Source organism: Oncorhynchus tshawytscha, unplaced genomic scaffold (genome assembly GCF_018296145.1).
Source record: "Oncorhynchus tshawytscha isolate Ot180627B unplaced genomic scaffold, Otsh_v2.0 Un_contig_19422_pilon_pilon, whole genome shotgun sequence".
Taxonomy (NCBI): domain Eukaryota; kingdom Metazoa; phylum Chordata; class Actinopteri; order Salmoniformes; family Salmonidae; genus Oncorhynchus; species Oncorhynchus tshawytscha.
In genome coordinates this window covers 66,788-79,733 of record NW_024608807.1, presented here as the reverse complement: position 1 = coordinate 79,733, position 12,946 = coordinate 66,788, and the positions used below count along the sequence as shown (strand labels likewise).

The 12,946-nt window shown below is 50.5% G+C and overlaps 1 pseudogene; it reads left to right on the top strand.

The window, feature by feature from the left end:
* The first annotated feature begins 378 nt into the window (after window positions 1-378).
* LOC121843845 lies at window positions 379-12,694 on the top strand (annotated as a pseudogene).
* Window positions 12,695-12,946: the final 252 nt, after the last annotated feature.

The window sequence follows — 12,946 nt, the reverse complement described above, 5'->3', positions numbered from 1 at the left end:
CCCCATCAGGCCTTGGTCTAAACAGAGAGGAGGAGACTGGGAGGAGCAGCCTAGTGACTGGGCCTTTACCTTCATCGAAGGAGGAGAGGAATGGACAGAACACCGGGGAGGAGAGGAATGGACAGAACACCGGGGAGGAGAGGAATGGACAGAACACCGGGGAGGGAGACAGAACACCGGGGAATGGACAGACAGAACACCGGGGAGGAGAGGAATGGACAGAACACCGGGAGGAGAGGAATGGACAGAACACCGGGGAGGAGAGGAATGGACAGAACACCGGGGAGGAGAGGAATGGACAGAACACCGGGGAGGAGAGGAATGGACAGAACACTGGGGAGGAGAGGAATGGAAGAACACCGGGGAGGAAGGCAGATTGTGAAGATGGAGGAAGGCAAGGAGCACAGTGAGGAGGACAGTGATTCAGGGAGCTTTGTTGATGTGTCTGAGGGGGAGGAGCTAAAGGAGGAGGAGACAGATGATTCGCTGATAGAGGTTGGGGGCGGTACTCCAGCTAAGGCACAGGAAGACGTGGCCAAGAAGGAGGAGGAGGAGGAGGAGGCTTTAAGTAGCAGAGCTATCCCTTTGGAAGAGAGGGAGGAGGACGAGGAGCCCCAGCCTCCCACAGAGCCCAGCCCAGATCCTCCTGCCCCAGCGTCTGTTCCTCTACCCAACGAGTGGGAAGACATCAACGTGGTAAGATAAGTACTGCTTACATGTAATGGTGAAAAGACAGAGCATGGGGATGGAGATGACCAGGAAATAGACAGGAAAATGTCTGTTTCTCTGTGTGTGGTTGAGATGTGTTGTTGGAGCTTTTTGTACAGTAGAGATTTGAGGATGCTGTACCTGTGTTGTCCTGTAGGGGGAGCTGTTTGTACAGTACAGATTTGAGGCTGCAGTACCTGTGATTTCCTGTAGTTACTGTGTACAGTAGTGGAACTGGGTTGATGCAGTACCTGTGTTGTCCATCAGGAGGAGCTGTTACTGTGTACAGTAGTGGAACTGGGCTGATGCAGTACCTATATTGTCCACCAGGATGAGCTGGTGGCGCTAGAGAGCAGTCTTGGAGAGCAGCAGTCCAGGCTGAGGGAACAGAAGCAGCAGCAGGAACGCATCGCTGCCACGGTTACCGGACAGATGTGTCTGGAGAGCCAGGTAGGGGAGACGGTCAACACACATTTAGTCAGCCTGATAAAGGAGACAGTCAACACACATTTAGTCAGTCTGATAAAGGAGACGGTCAACACACACATTTAGTCAGTCTGATAAAGGAGACAGGCAACACACACATTTAGTCAGTCTGATAAAGGACAGTCATAAAGGACACACATTTAGTCAGTCTGATAAAGGAGACGGTCAACACACACATTTTAGTCAGTCTGATAAAGGACACAGTCAACACACACATTTAGTCAGTCTGATAAAGGAGACAGTCAACACACATTTAGTCAGTCTGATAAAGGACACAGTCAACACATTTAGTCAGTCTGATAAAGGACACAGTCAACACACATTTAGTCAGTCTGATAAAGGACACAGTCAACACACACATTTAGTCAGTCTGATAAAGGAGACAGTCAACACACATTTAGTCAGTCTGATAAAGCAGTACACACACATTTAGTCAGTCTGATAAAGGAGACAGTCAACACACACATTTAGTCAGTCTGATAAAGGACACAGTCAACACACACATTTAGTCAGTCTGATAAAGGAGACAGTCAACACACACATTTAGTCAGTCTGATAAAGGAGAGCAACACACACATTTAGTCAGTCTGATAAAGGACACAGTCAACACACATTTAGTCAGTCTGATAAAGGACACAGTCAACACACACATTTAGTCAGTCTGATAAAGGAGACAGTCAACACACACATTTAGTCAGTCTGATAAAGGAGACAGTCAACACACACATTTAGTCAGTCTGATAAAGGACACAGTCAACACACACATTTAGTCAGTCTGATAAAGGAGACAGTCAACACACATTTAGTCAGTCTGATAAAGGACACAGTCAACACACACATTTAGTCAGTCTGATAAAGGAGACAGTCAACACACACATTTAGTCAGTCTGATAAAGGAGACAGTCAACACACACATTTAGTCAGTCTGATAAAGGAGACAGTCAACACACACATTTAGTCAGTCTGATAAAGGACACAGTCAACACACACATTTAGTCAGTCTGATAAAGGACACAGTCAACACACATTTAGTCAGTCTGATAAAGGAGACAGAAGTCTGATAAAGCAGTCAACACACACATTTTAGTCAGTCTGATAAAGGAGACAGGTTACTGATAAAGGACAGTCAACACACACAGTCAGTTGATAAAGCAGTCATTTAGTCTGATAGGAGACAGTCAACACAACATTTAGTCAGTTTAAAGGAGACAGTCAACACACATTGATAAAGGACAGTACACATTTAGTCAGTCTGATAAAGGAGACAGTCAACACACACATTTAGTCAGTCTGATAAAGGAGACAGTCAACACACATTTAGTCAGTCTGATAAAGGAGAACACACACATTTAGTCAGTCAAAAGGAGACACATTTAGTCAGTCTGATAAAGGAGACAGTCAACACACACATTTAGTCAGTCTGATAAGAGAAAGGTCTGATAAAGGAGACAGTCAACACACACATTTAGTCAGTCTGATAAAGGAGACAGTCAACACACACATTTAGTCAGTCTGATAAAGGAGACAGTCAACACACACATTTAGTCAGTCTGATAAAGGAGACAGTCAACACACATTTAGTCAGTCTGATAAAGGGGTTTTTAGTGTGTTTGTTTTCCGTCCTGCTCCAACAGGGTTCATAGTGGGTGTGATTGTCTGTGTATCATGTGCCTGTTTAAACACTATCTGATGGATGTGCAGCACCTGACCCCTGCCCCTGACTCTTCCCCTCTGACCCTGCCCCTGCCCCTGACTCTTCCCCTGCCCCTGACTCTGCCCTGCCCCCTGACACTTTCCCCTGACTCTGCCCCTGACTCTTCCCCTGCCCCTGACTCTTCCCTGCCCCTGACCCTGCCCCTGACTCTTCCCCTGCCCCCCCTGACTCTTCCCCTGCCCCTGACCCTGCCCCTGACTTCCCCTGCCCCTGACTCTGACCTGCCCCTGACTCTGACCCTGCCCCTGACTCTTCCCCTGACACTTCCCCTGCCCCTGACTCTTCCCGCCCCTGACTCTCCTGACTCTCCCTGCCCCTGACTCCCCCTGCCCCTGACTCTTCCCCTGCCCCTGACTCTTCCCCTCTGCCCCTGACACTTCCCCTGCCCCTGACTCTTCTCCGGACCCTGACTCTGACCCTGCCCCCTGACTCTTCCCCCTGCCCCTGACTCTGCCCCTTCCCCTGCCCCTGACTCTTCCCGGACCCTCTTCCCCTGCCCCCTGACTCTTCCCCTCCTGCCCCTGACTCTTCCCCTGCCCCTGACGCTTCCCCTGCCCCTGACTCTTCCCTGGACTCTTCCCCTGCCCCTGACTCTTCCCCTGCCCCTGACTCTTCCCCTGGACCCCTGCCCCGGACTCTTCCCCTGCCCCTGACTCTTCCCTGGACTCTTCCCCTGCCCCTGACTCTTCCCCTGCCCCTGACTCTTCCCCTGACTCTGACCCTGACTCTTCCCCGGACTCTTCCCTGCCCCTGACTCTTCCCCTGGCCCTTACTCTTCCCGTGCCCCTGACACTTCCCCTGCGCCCTGACACTTCCCCTGCCCCTGACCCTGCTTCCCCTGCCCAGACTCTTCCCCTGACTCTTCCCCTGCCCCTGACTCTTCCCTGACTCTTCCCTGACCTGACTCTCCCCGGACTCTTGCCCCTGACTCTTCCCTGCCCCCTGACTCTTCCCCTGACCCCCCTGCCCCTGACTCTTCCCCACCCCGGACTCTTCCCCTGACTCTTCCCCTGCCCCTGACTTCCCCTGCCCTGACTCTTCCCTGGACCCTGGACCCTTCCCCTGCCCCTGGACTCTTCCCCTGCCCCTGACTCTTCCCTGGACCCTGCCCCTGGACCCCTGACTCTTCCCCTGCCCCTGACTCTTCCCCTGACCCCTTACTCTTCCCGTGACCCTAGAATTCCCCTGGCTCTTCCGGACTCTTCCCCTGCCCCTGACTCTTCCCTGACTCTTCCCCTGGACTCTTCCCCTCTGCCCCTGACTCTTCCCCTGCCCGACTCTTCCCTGGACTCTTCCCCTGCCCCTGACTCTTCCCGGACCCCCCTGCCCCTGACCCCTGACTCTTCCCCTGACCTTCCTGACCCTTCCCCTAACACTTCCCGGACTCTTCCCCGCCCCCTGGCTCTTCCCCTGCCCCTGGACTCTTCCCCCTGCCCCTGACTCTTCCCTGGACTGCCCCACTTCCTGACTCTTCCCCTTGCCCCTGCTCCCCCCTGACTCTTCCCTGGACCCTTCCTTTGCCCCTGACTCTTCCCTGCCCTGCCTGACTCTTCCCCTGACCCTGCCCTGCCTGACTTTTCCCCCTGCCCCTGACTCTTCCCCTGACTCAGGACCCTTCCCTGACTCTTCCCTGACCCTTCCCTGACTCTTCCCTGGACTGCCCCTGACTCTTCCCCCGCCCCTGACTCTTCCCCTGCCCCTGACTCTTCCCCTGCCCCTGACTCTTCCCCTGCCCCCTGACTCTTCCCCTGCCCCTGACTCTTCCCTTGACCTTGCTGCCCCTGACTCTTCCCCCTGGACCCTGACTCTTCCCCTGACTCTTCCCTGGACTCTTCCCCTGCCCCTGGACTCTTCCCCTGACTCTTCCCCTGCCCCTGACTCTTCCCCTGCCCCTGACTCTTCCCCTCTTCCCCTCCCCTGACTCTTCCCCTGCCCCTGACTCTTCCCCGGACTCTTCCTGACTCTTCCCCTGACTCTTCCCCTGGACTCTTCCCCTCCCCTGACCCTGCCCTGACTCTTCCCCTGCCCCTGACTCTTCCCCCGCCCCTGACTCTTCCCCCCAGCCCCTCTGCTCTTCCCCTGACTCTGCCCCTGACGACTCTGCCCCTGACTCTTCCCCTGCCCCTCTTCCCCTCCCTGACTCTTCCCCTGCCCCTGACTCTTCCCCCGCCCCTGACTCTTCCCCTGCCCCTGACACTTTCCCTGGACTCTGCCCCTGACTCTTCCCCTGCCCCTGACTCTTCCCCTTCCCTGGGCTCTTCCCTACCCCTGACTCTTCCCCTGACTCTTCCCTGGACTCTTCCCCTGCCCACTGACTCTTCCCCTGCCCCTGACTCTTCCCTGGACTCTTCCCCTGCCCCTGACTCTTCCCCTGCCCCAAGCTGACCTTCCCCTGCCCCTGACTTTTTGTTGAATTTTCCCTGGACTCTTCCCCTGCCCCTGACTGATTTTAAGCTAAACAAGCTAGACTCTTCCCCAGCCTTCCAAGCTGACCCTTCCCCTGCTAAACAAGCTAGACTCTTCCCTGGATTGACCCTTCCCCAAGCTTGACTCTTTTGGTGCCCCCCTCTTCCCCTGCCCCTGACTCTTCCCCTGCCCCCGACCCTTTGGTTAGCTAAACTGCCCCGCCTGACACTTCCCCTGCCCCAAGCTGACACTTCCCCCTGACTCTTGCCCTGCCCCAAGCGACTCTGACCAAATTCTACTATCTGTTTATAGCAGGGCCTTGTTGAATACATGTTTCTGATTGGTTGAAAGGGCATTATTTCCATGTGACGGTAGAATTCAGTGGCTACAGTTCATTCTTACATGCTCTATGTTTTGAGCTGCTTTTGAAAGCAAAAGTCAAATTGGTTAGAAAACATTTATTGGCGTTGTTGATTTAGATTTTCATAAACAAGCTAGGACTGATAGTTTGTTTGGTTAGCTAAACAAGCTAGGACTGATAGTTTGGTTAGCTAAACAAGCTAGGACTGATAGTTTGGTTAGCTAAACTAGCTAGGACTGATAGTTTGGTTAGCTAAACAAGCTAGACTGATAGTTTGGTTAGCTAAACTAGCTAGGACTGATAGTTTGGTTAGCTAAACTAGCTAGGACTGATAGTTTGGTTAGCTAAACTAGCTAGGACTGATAGTTTGGTTAGCTAAACTAGCTAGGACTGATAGTTTGGTTAGCTAAACAAGCTAGGACTGATAGTTTGGTTAGCCAAACTAGCTAGGACTGATAGTTTGGTTAGCTAAACTAGCTAGGACTGATAGTTTGTTTGTTAGCCAAACAAGCTAGGACTGATAGTTTGGTTAGCCAAACAAGCTAGGACTGATAGTTTGGTTAGCCAAACAAGCTAGGACTGATAGTTTGGTTAGCCAAACAAGCTAGGACTGATAGTTTGTTTGGTTAGCCAAACAAGCTAGGACTGATAGTTTGTTTGGTTAGCCAAACAAGCTAGGACTGATAGTTTGTTTGGTTAGCCAAACAAGCTAGGACTGATAGTTTGTTTGGTTAGCCAAACAAGCTAGGACTGATAGTTTGTTTGGTTAGCTAAACAAGCTAGGACTGATAGTTTGTTTGGTTAGCCAAACAAGCTAGGACTGATAGTTTGGTTAGCCAAACAAGCTAGGACTGATAGTTTGGTTAGCTAAACTAGCTAGGACTGATAGTTTGGTTAGCTAAACTATTACCACAGCAACTACTGTAGCTATCTAGTAAACATGCTAACGACTTCAGTGAATGTTGAACACATTTAACACACACAGCTGCAAATGTGTTAAATTATAGCCATGTTATAAAAAGATTAATAATCAACTCTGGGCTCTGTGTTTTCTGGTAAATAACACAACTCTATTTTAGAAAGCCCCCCGGTCGTCATCCCCTTACCGGGTTTCATGTTCCGTGTGTCTTGTCCGTCAGGAGCTGCTGAGGTTGTTTGGCGTACCCTTCCTGGTGGCTCCCGGTGAGGCCGAGGCCCAGTGTGCAGCCCTGGACCGGACCGACCAGACCCACGGGACAATCACCGATGACAGCGACGTATGGCTGTTCGGAGGAAGACACGTCTACAAGAACTTCTTCAGCCAGAACAAATACCTAGAATACTACCAGTACGTAGATCTACAGAACCAACTGGGTACGTAGACCTACAGAACCAACTGGGTACGTAGACCTACAGAACCAACTGGGTATGTAGACCTACAGAACCAACTGGGTACGTAGATCTACAGAACCAACTGGGTACGTAGACCTACAGAACCAACTGGGTCAGTAGAACCCTGCAGTACGTAGACCTACAGAACCAACTGGGTACGTAGACCTAACCAACTGGGTCCAGACCTGCAGAACCAACTGGGTCAGTAGAACCAACTGGCAGTACGTAGACCTACAGAACCAACCGGGTACGTAGAACCCTAGCAGTACGTAGACCTACAGAACCAACTGGGTACGTAGAACCCTAGCAGTACGTAGACCTACAGAACCAACTAGGTACGTAGAACCCTAGCAGTACGTAGACCTACAGAACCAACTGGTTAGAACACTACCTACCCCCCACCCAAACCACTAGACGCCAACCCCCCCACCCAAACCACTAGACGCTGACCCCCCACCAAACCACTAGACGCCAACCCCCCCACCCAAACCACTAGACGCCAACCCCCCCACCCAAACCACTAGACACCAAGCCCCCCACCCAAACCACTAGACACCAACCCCCCCACCCAAACCACTAGACGCCAAGCCCCCACCCAAACCACTAGACACCAACCCCCCCACCCAAACCACTAAACACCAACCCCCCCCACCCAAACCACTAAACACCAATCCCCCAAACCACTAGACACCAACCCCCCACTCAAACCACTAGAGACCAACCCCACCCAAACCACTAGACGCCAACCCCCACCCACCCAAACCACTAGACGCCAACCCCCCACCCACCCAAACCACAAGACACCAACCACCCCCCACCCACCCAAACCACTAGACACCAACCACCCCCCCCACCCACACCACTAGACTACTCTCTCTAACCCTAACCCTCCCCAGGCGTGGACCGTACCAAGCTGATTAACCTGGCCTACCTGCTGGGTAGTGACTATACGGAGGGAGTCCCGGGGTGGGCTATGTGACGGGCATGGAGATACTCAACGAGTTCCCTGGACCTGGCACGGAACCAGTCAGCATGTTCAGGTCAGGACCGGGGGTGACTGGGGGGTGGTGTCTGGTGGGGGGTTGGTGTCTGGTGGTCTGGTGGGGGGTTGGTGTCTGGTGGTCTGGTGGTGGGGGGGGGGTTGGTGTCTAGTGGTCTGGTGGTGGGGGGGGTTGGTGTCTGGTGGGGGGTTGGTGTCTGGTGGTCTGGTGGGGGGTTGGTGTCTGGTGGGGGGTTGGTGTCTGGTGGTCTGGTGGTGGTGGGGGGTTGGTGTCTAGTGGTCTGGTGGTGGTGGGGGTTGGTGTCTAGTGGTCTGGTGGTGGTGGGGGGTTGGTGTCTAGTGGTCTGGTGGTGGGGGGGGGGTTGGTGTCTAGTGGTCTGGGTGGGGTGGTTGGTGGTGGTCTGGTGGGGGGTGGTGTCTGGTGGTCTGGTGGGGGGGGGTTGGTGTCTGGTGGTCTGGTGGTGGTGGGGGGTTGGTGGCTAGTGGTCTGGTGGTGGGGGGTTGGTGTCTAGTGGTCTGGTGGTGGGGGGTTGGTGTCTAGTGGTCTGGGTGGGGTGGTTGGTGTCTAGTGGTCTGGTGGGGGGTTGGTGTCTGGTGGTCTGGTGGGGGGTTGGTGTCTAGTGTTCTGGGTGGGTTCAGGGTATTGTGTGGTGATGAATAGTGAATGAGTGGTCCTGTGTGACTCAGTTGGCCAGTGTGACTTTAGCTATGGTTGTGGGTTCAATTCCCTCAGAGATCACAGAGACACAGCTGTTTTGCTTGACTCGGTCTGTCTGTGCTTTCTGTCTCCGTTTACCCTTCCAGTGAGTGGTGGTCCTTGGCCCAGCAGCAGCAACGTCTGACCTCTGACCCCGTGACTCCAAGGTCAAGAGGAAACTGAGAGGGCTTCAGCTGCGGCCGGGCTTCCCCAACCCTGCCGTGGCAACTGCCTACCTGCAGCCCAGCGTCGACCTATCAGAAAGCTCCTTTAGCTGGGGCCGCCCACACCTCGACCTCCTCAAGGAATATCCTCTAGGAGAGTGTGTGTGTTTGTGTGTGTTTGTGTGGTGTGTGTGTGTGTGTGTGTCTCTGTGTGTCTCTGTGTGTATCAGTGTGTGTGTGTGTGTCTCTGTGTGTGTGTGTGTGTCTCTGTGTGTGTATGTGTGTGTCTCTGTGTGTGTGTGTGTGTGTGTCTCTGTGTGTGTGTGTGGGGGGGGGGGGGGGTGTTCTGTGTCGTCTTTGGGACCAGTTTTCCTCAACCCTCAGCCTACGTTCTGTGAGAGTCGTTTTGGTTGGAACAGCAGGAAGACAGAAGAGACTCTACATCCTGTTATCAAACAGCTCAACACACAACAGGTATTAGTCTGGATCAACAGGTATTAGTCTGGATCAATAAGTATTAGTCTGGATCAACAGGTATTAGGTATATTAGTCTGGATCAATAAGTATTAGTCTGGATCAACAGGTATTAGTCTGGATCAACAGGTATTAGGTATTAGTCTGGATCAATAGGTATTAGTCTGGATCAATAGGTATTAGTCTGGATCAACAGGTATTAGTCTGGATCAATAGTATTAGTCTGGATCAACAGGTATTAGTCTGGATCAATAGGTATTAGTCTGGATCAATAGGTATTAGTCTGGATCAATAGGTATTAGTCTGGATCAACAGGTATTAGGTATTAGTCTGGATCAATAGGTATTAGTCTGGATCAATAGGTATTAGTCTGGATCAACAGGTATCAGTATTAGTCTGGATCAACAGGTATTAGGTATTAGTCTGGATCAATAAGTATTAGTCTGGATCAATAGGTATTAGGTATTAGTCTGGATCAATAGGTATTAGTCTGGATCAATAGGTATTAGTCTGGATCAACAGGTCTGGATAATAAGTATTAGTCTGGATCAACAGGTATTAGGTATTAGTCTGGATCAACAGGTATTAGTCTGGATCAATAAGTATTAGTCTGGATCAACAGGTATTAGTCTGGATCAATAAGTATTAGTCTGGATCAACAGGTATTAGTCTGGATCAATAGGTATTAGTCTGGATCAACAGGTATTAGTCTGGATCAACAGGTATTAGTCTGGATCAACAGGTATTAGTCTGGATCAACAGGTATTAGTCTGGATCAACAGGTATTAGTCTGGATCAACAGGTATTAGTCTGGATCAATGGGCATTAGTCTGGATCAATAGGCATTAGTCTGGATCAACAGGTATTAGGCATTAGTCTGGATCAATAGGTATTAGTCTGGATCAACAGGTATTAGTCTGGATCAACAGGTATTAGTCTGGATCAACAGGTATTAGTCTGGATCAATAGGTATTAGTCTGGATCAACAGGTATTAGTCTGGATCAATAAGTATTAGTCTGGATCAACAGGTATTAGGTATTAGTCTGGATCAATAGGTATTAGTCTGGATCAATAGGTATTAGTCTGGATCAATAGGTATTAGTCTGGATCAACAGGTCTGGATCAATAAGTATTAGTCTGGATCAACAGGTATTAGTCTGGATCAACAGGTATTAGGTATTAGTCTGGATCAATAGGTATTAGTCTGGATCAATAGGTATTAGTCTGGATCAATAGGTATTAGTCTGGATCAACAGGTCTGGATCAATAGTTATTAGTCTGGATCAATGGGTATTAGTCTGGATCAATAGGTATTAGTCTGGATCAATAGTTATTAGTCTGGATCAATGGGCATTAGTCTGGATCAATAGGCATTAGTCTGGATCAATAGGTATTAGTCTGGATCAACAGGTATTAGGCATTAGTCTGGATCAATAGGTATTAGTCTGGATCAATAGGCATTAGTCTGGATCAATAGGTATTAGGCATTAGTCTGGATCAATAGGTATTAGTCTGGATCAATAGGTATTCATCTGTCAATGGTATTAGTCTGGAAATAGGTATTAGTCTGGATCAATAGGCATTAGTCTGGATCAATAGGTATTAGTCTGGATCAATGGGTATTAGTCTGGATCAATAGGTATTAGTCTGGATCAATAGGTATTAGTCTGGATCAATAGGTATTAGTCTGGATCAATAGGCATTAGTCTGGATCAATGGGTATTAGTCTGGATCAATGGGTATTAGTCTGGATCAACAGGTATTAGTCTGGATCAACAGGTATTAGTCTGGATCAATAGGTATTAGTCTGGATCAATAGGCATTAGTCTGGATCAATGGGTATTAGTTTGGATCAATAGGTATTAGTCTGGATCAATAGGTATTAGTCTGGATCAATAGGTATTAGTCTGGATCAATAGGTATTAGTCTGGATCAATAGGTATTAGTCTGGATCAATAGGCATTTGTCTGGATCAATAGGTATTAGTCTGGATCAATAGGTATTAGTCTGGATCAACAGGTATTAGTCTGGATCAATAGGTATTAGGCATTAGTCTGGATCAATAGGTATTAGTCTGGATCAATGGGTATTAGTCTGGATCAATAGGTATAGGTCTGGATCAATAGGCATTAGTCTGGATCAATAGGTATTAGTCTGGATCAACAGGTATTAGTCTGGATCAACAGGTATTAGTCTGGATCAATAGGTATTAGTCTGGATCAATAGGTATTAGTCTGGATCAATAGGTATTAGTCTGGATCAATAGGCATTAGTCTGGATCAATAGGCATTAGTCTGGATCAATAGGTATTAGTCTGGATCAATAGGTATAGGTCTGGATCAATAGGCATTAGTCCTGATCAATAGGTATTAGTCTGGATCAATGGTTGGTAGTAATTATTGCAAGTAGAGATTGAGAATGACTTGGGTATAATAGTGAATTTATTGTGAATTTGTCTCAATTTGCCTCTGATCTGTCCTGAATACCTCCTCCACCCTTCTCTCCTCTCCTCCTTCCCCCCCCTCCTTCTCTCCCCTCCTCCCTCCCCTCTCTCCTCCTTCCTCTTCCCTCTCCCTCCCCTCTCTCCCTCCTTCCTCTTCCCTCTCCCCCCTCCTTCTCTTCCCTCCTCTCTCCCCCCTCCGTCCTTCTCTCCCCTCCGTGCTTCTCTCCCCCCTTCTCTCCCCTCCTCTCCCCCCCTCCCTCCTCCTCTCCCCTCCCTCCCTGTAGACCCAGCTGCGTATCGACTCGTTCTTCCGTCTGGAGCAGCAGGAGAGACAGGCCATCAAGAGCCAGCGCCTCCGCCGGGCTGTCACCTGTATAAAGAGGAAAGAGAGGGAGGACGGAGGGAGGGAAGAGAGGGAGGACGGAGGGAGGGAAGAGAGGGAGGACGGAGGGAGGGAAGAGGAAGAAGAGGGGACTGGCTCTCCGTCCAAGGCTAAAAGAGGGAAGGGGTCAGAGCCAAAGCAGAGGAAGGGAGAGGTGGAGGGGACAGGGGGGTTCCTGGGGGCAGAGGTCAGTAAGCCTGCTCAAGAGGATGTGGGAAGAGCCAACCATGATGTGGGAGTGGCCAGCCAAGAAAGAGAGAAAGTAGGAGTGTTTAGTCAGAATATGGGAGGGGCCAACCTGGCTGTGGGAGGAGCCAGCCAGCAGAGGAAAGAAGTGCTTCCTCCTCCTAATAATGGAGTATCTCAACCTAAACTCCTCCCTAATAGGACGGAGCAGAATGACAGCAGCAGTTCCGGGGACGACAGCGACGGTGACAGCGGGGTCGCCATGGTAACGGCCCAGTCAGTGTTTAGGGGCCAACCGAGGGGAAGGGAGGGGGAAAGAGAGGTGGGAGGGGGAAAGAGAGGTGGGAGGAGAGGCAGAGGAAGGAAGACACTGTGAGAACTATCATTTAAACTCTCTGTCTTTGTTGATGATGTCATTGTGAGGGATATATGTGACCAATAAACTGGCGCTGAAACCACTGTTGGTGTATTTTGAATGATGTTTAGAATGATGAGGGATGATGTTTGATCATTTCAATGAGGCGTCTCTGGCTGTTTGTTGGTGTATTTTCTA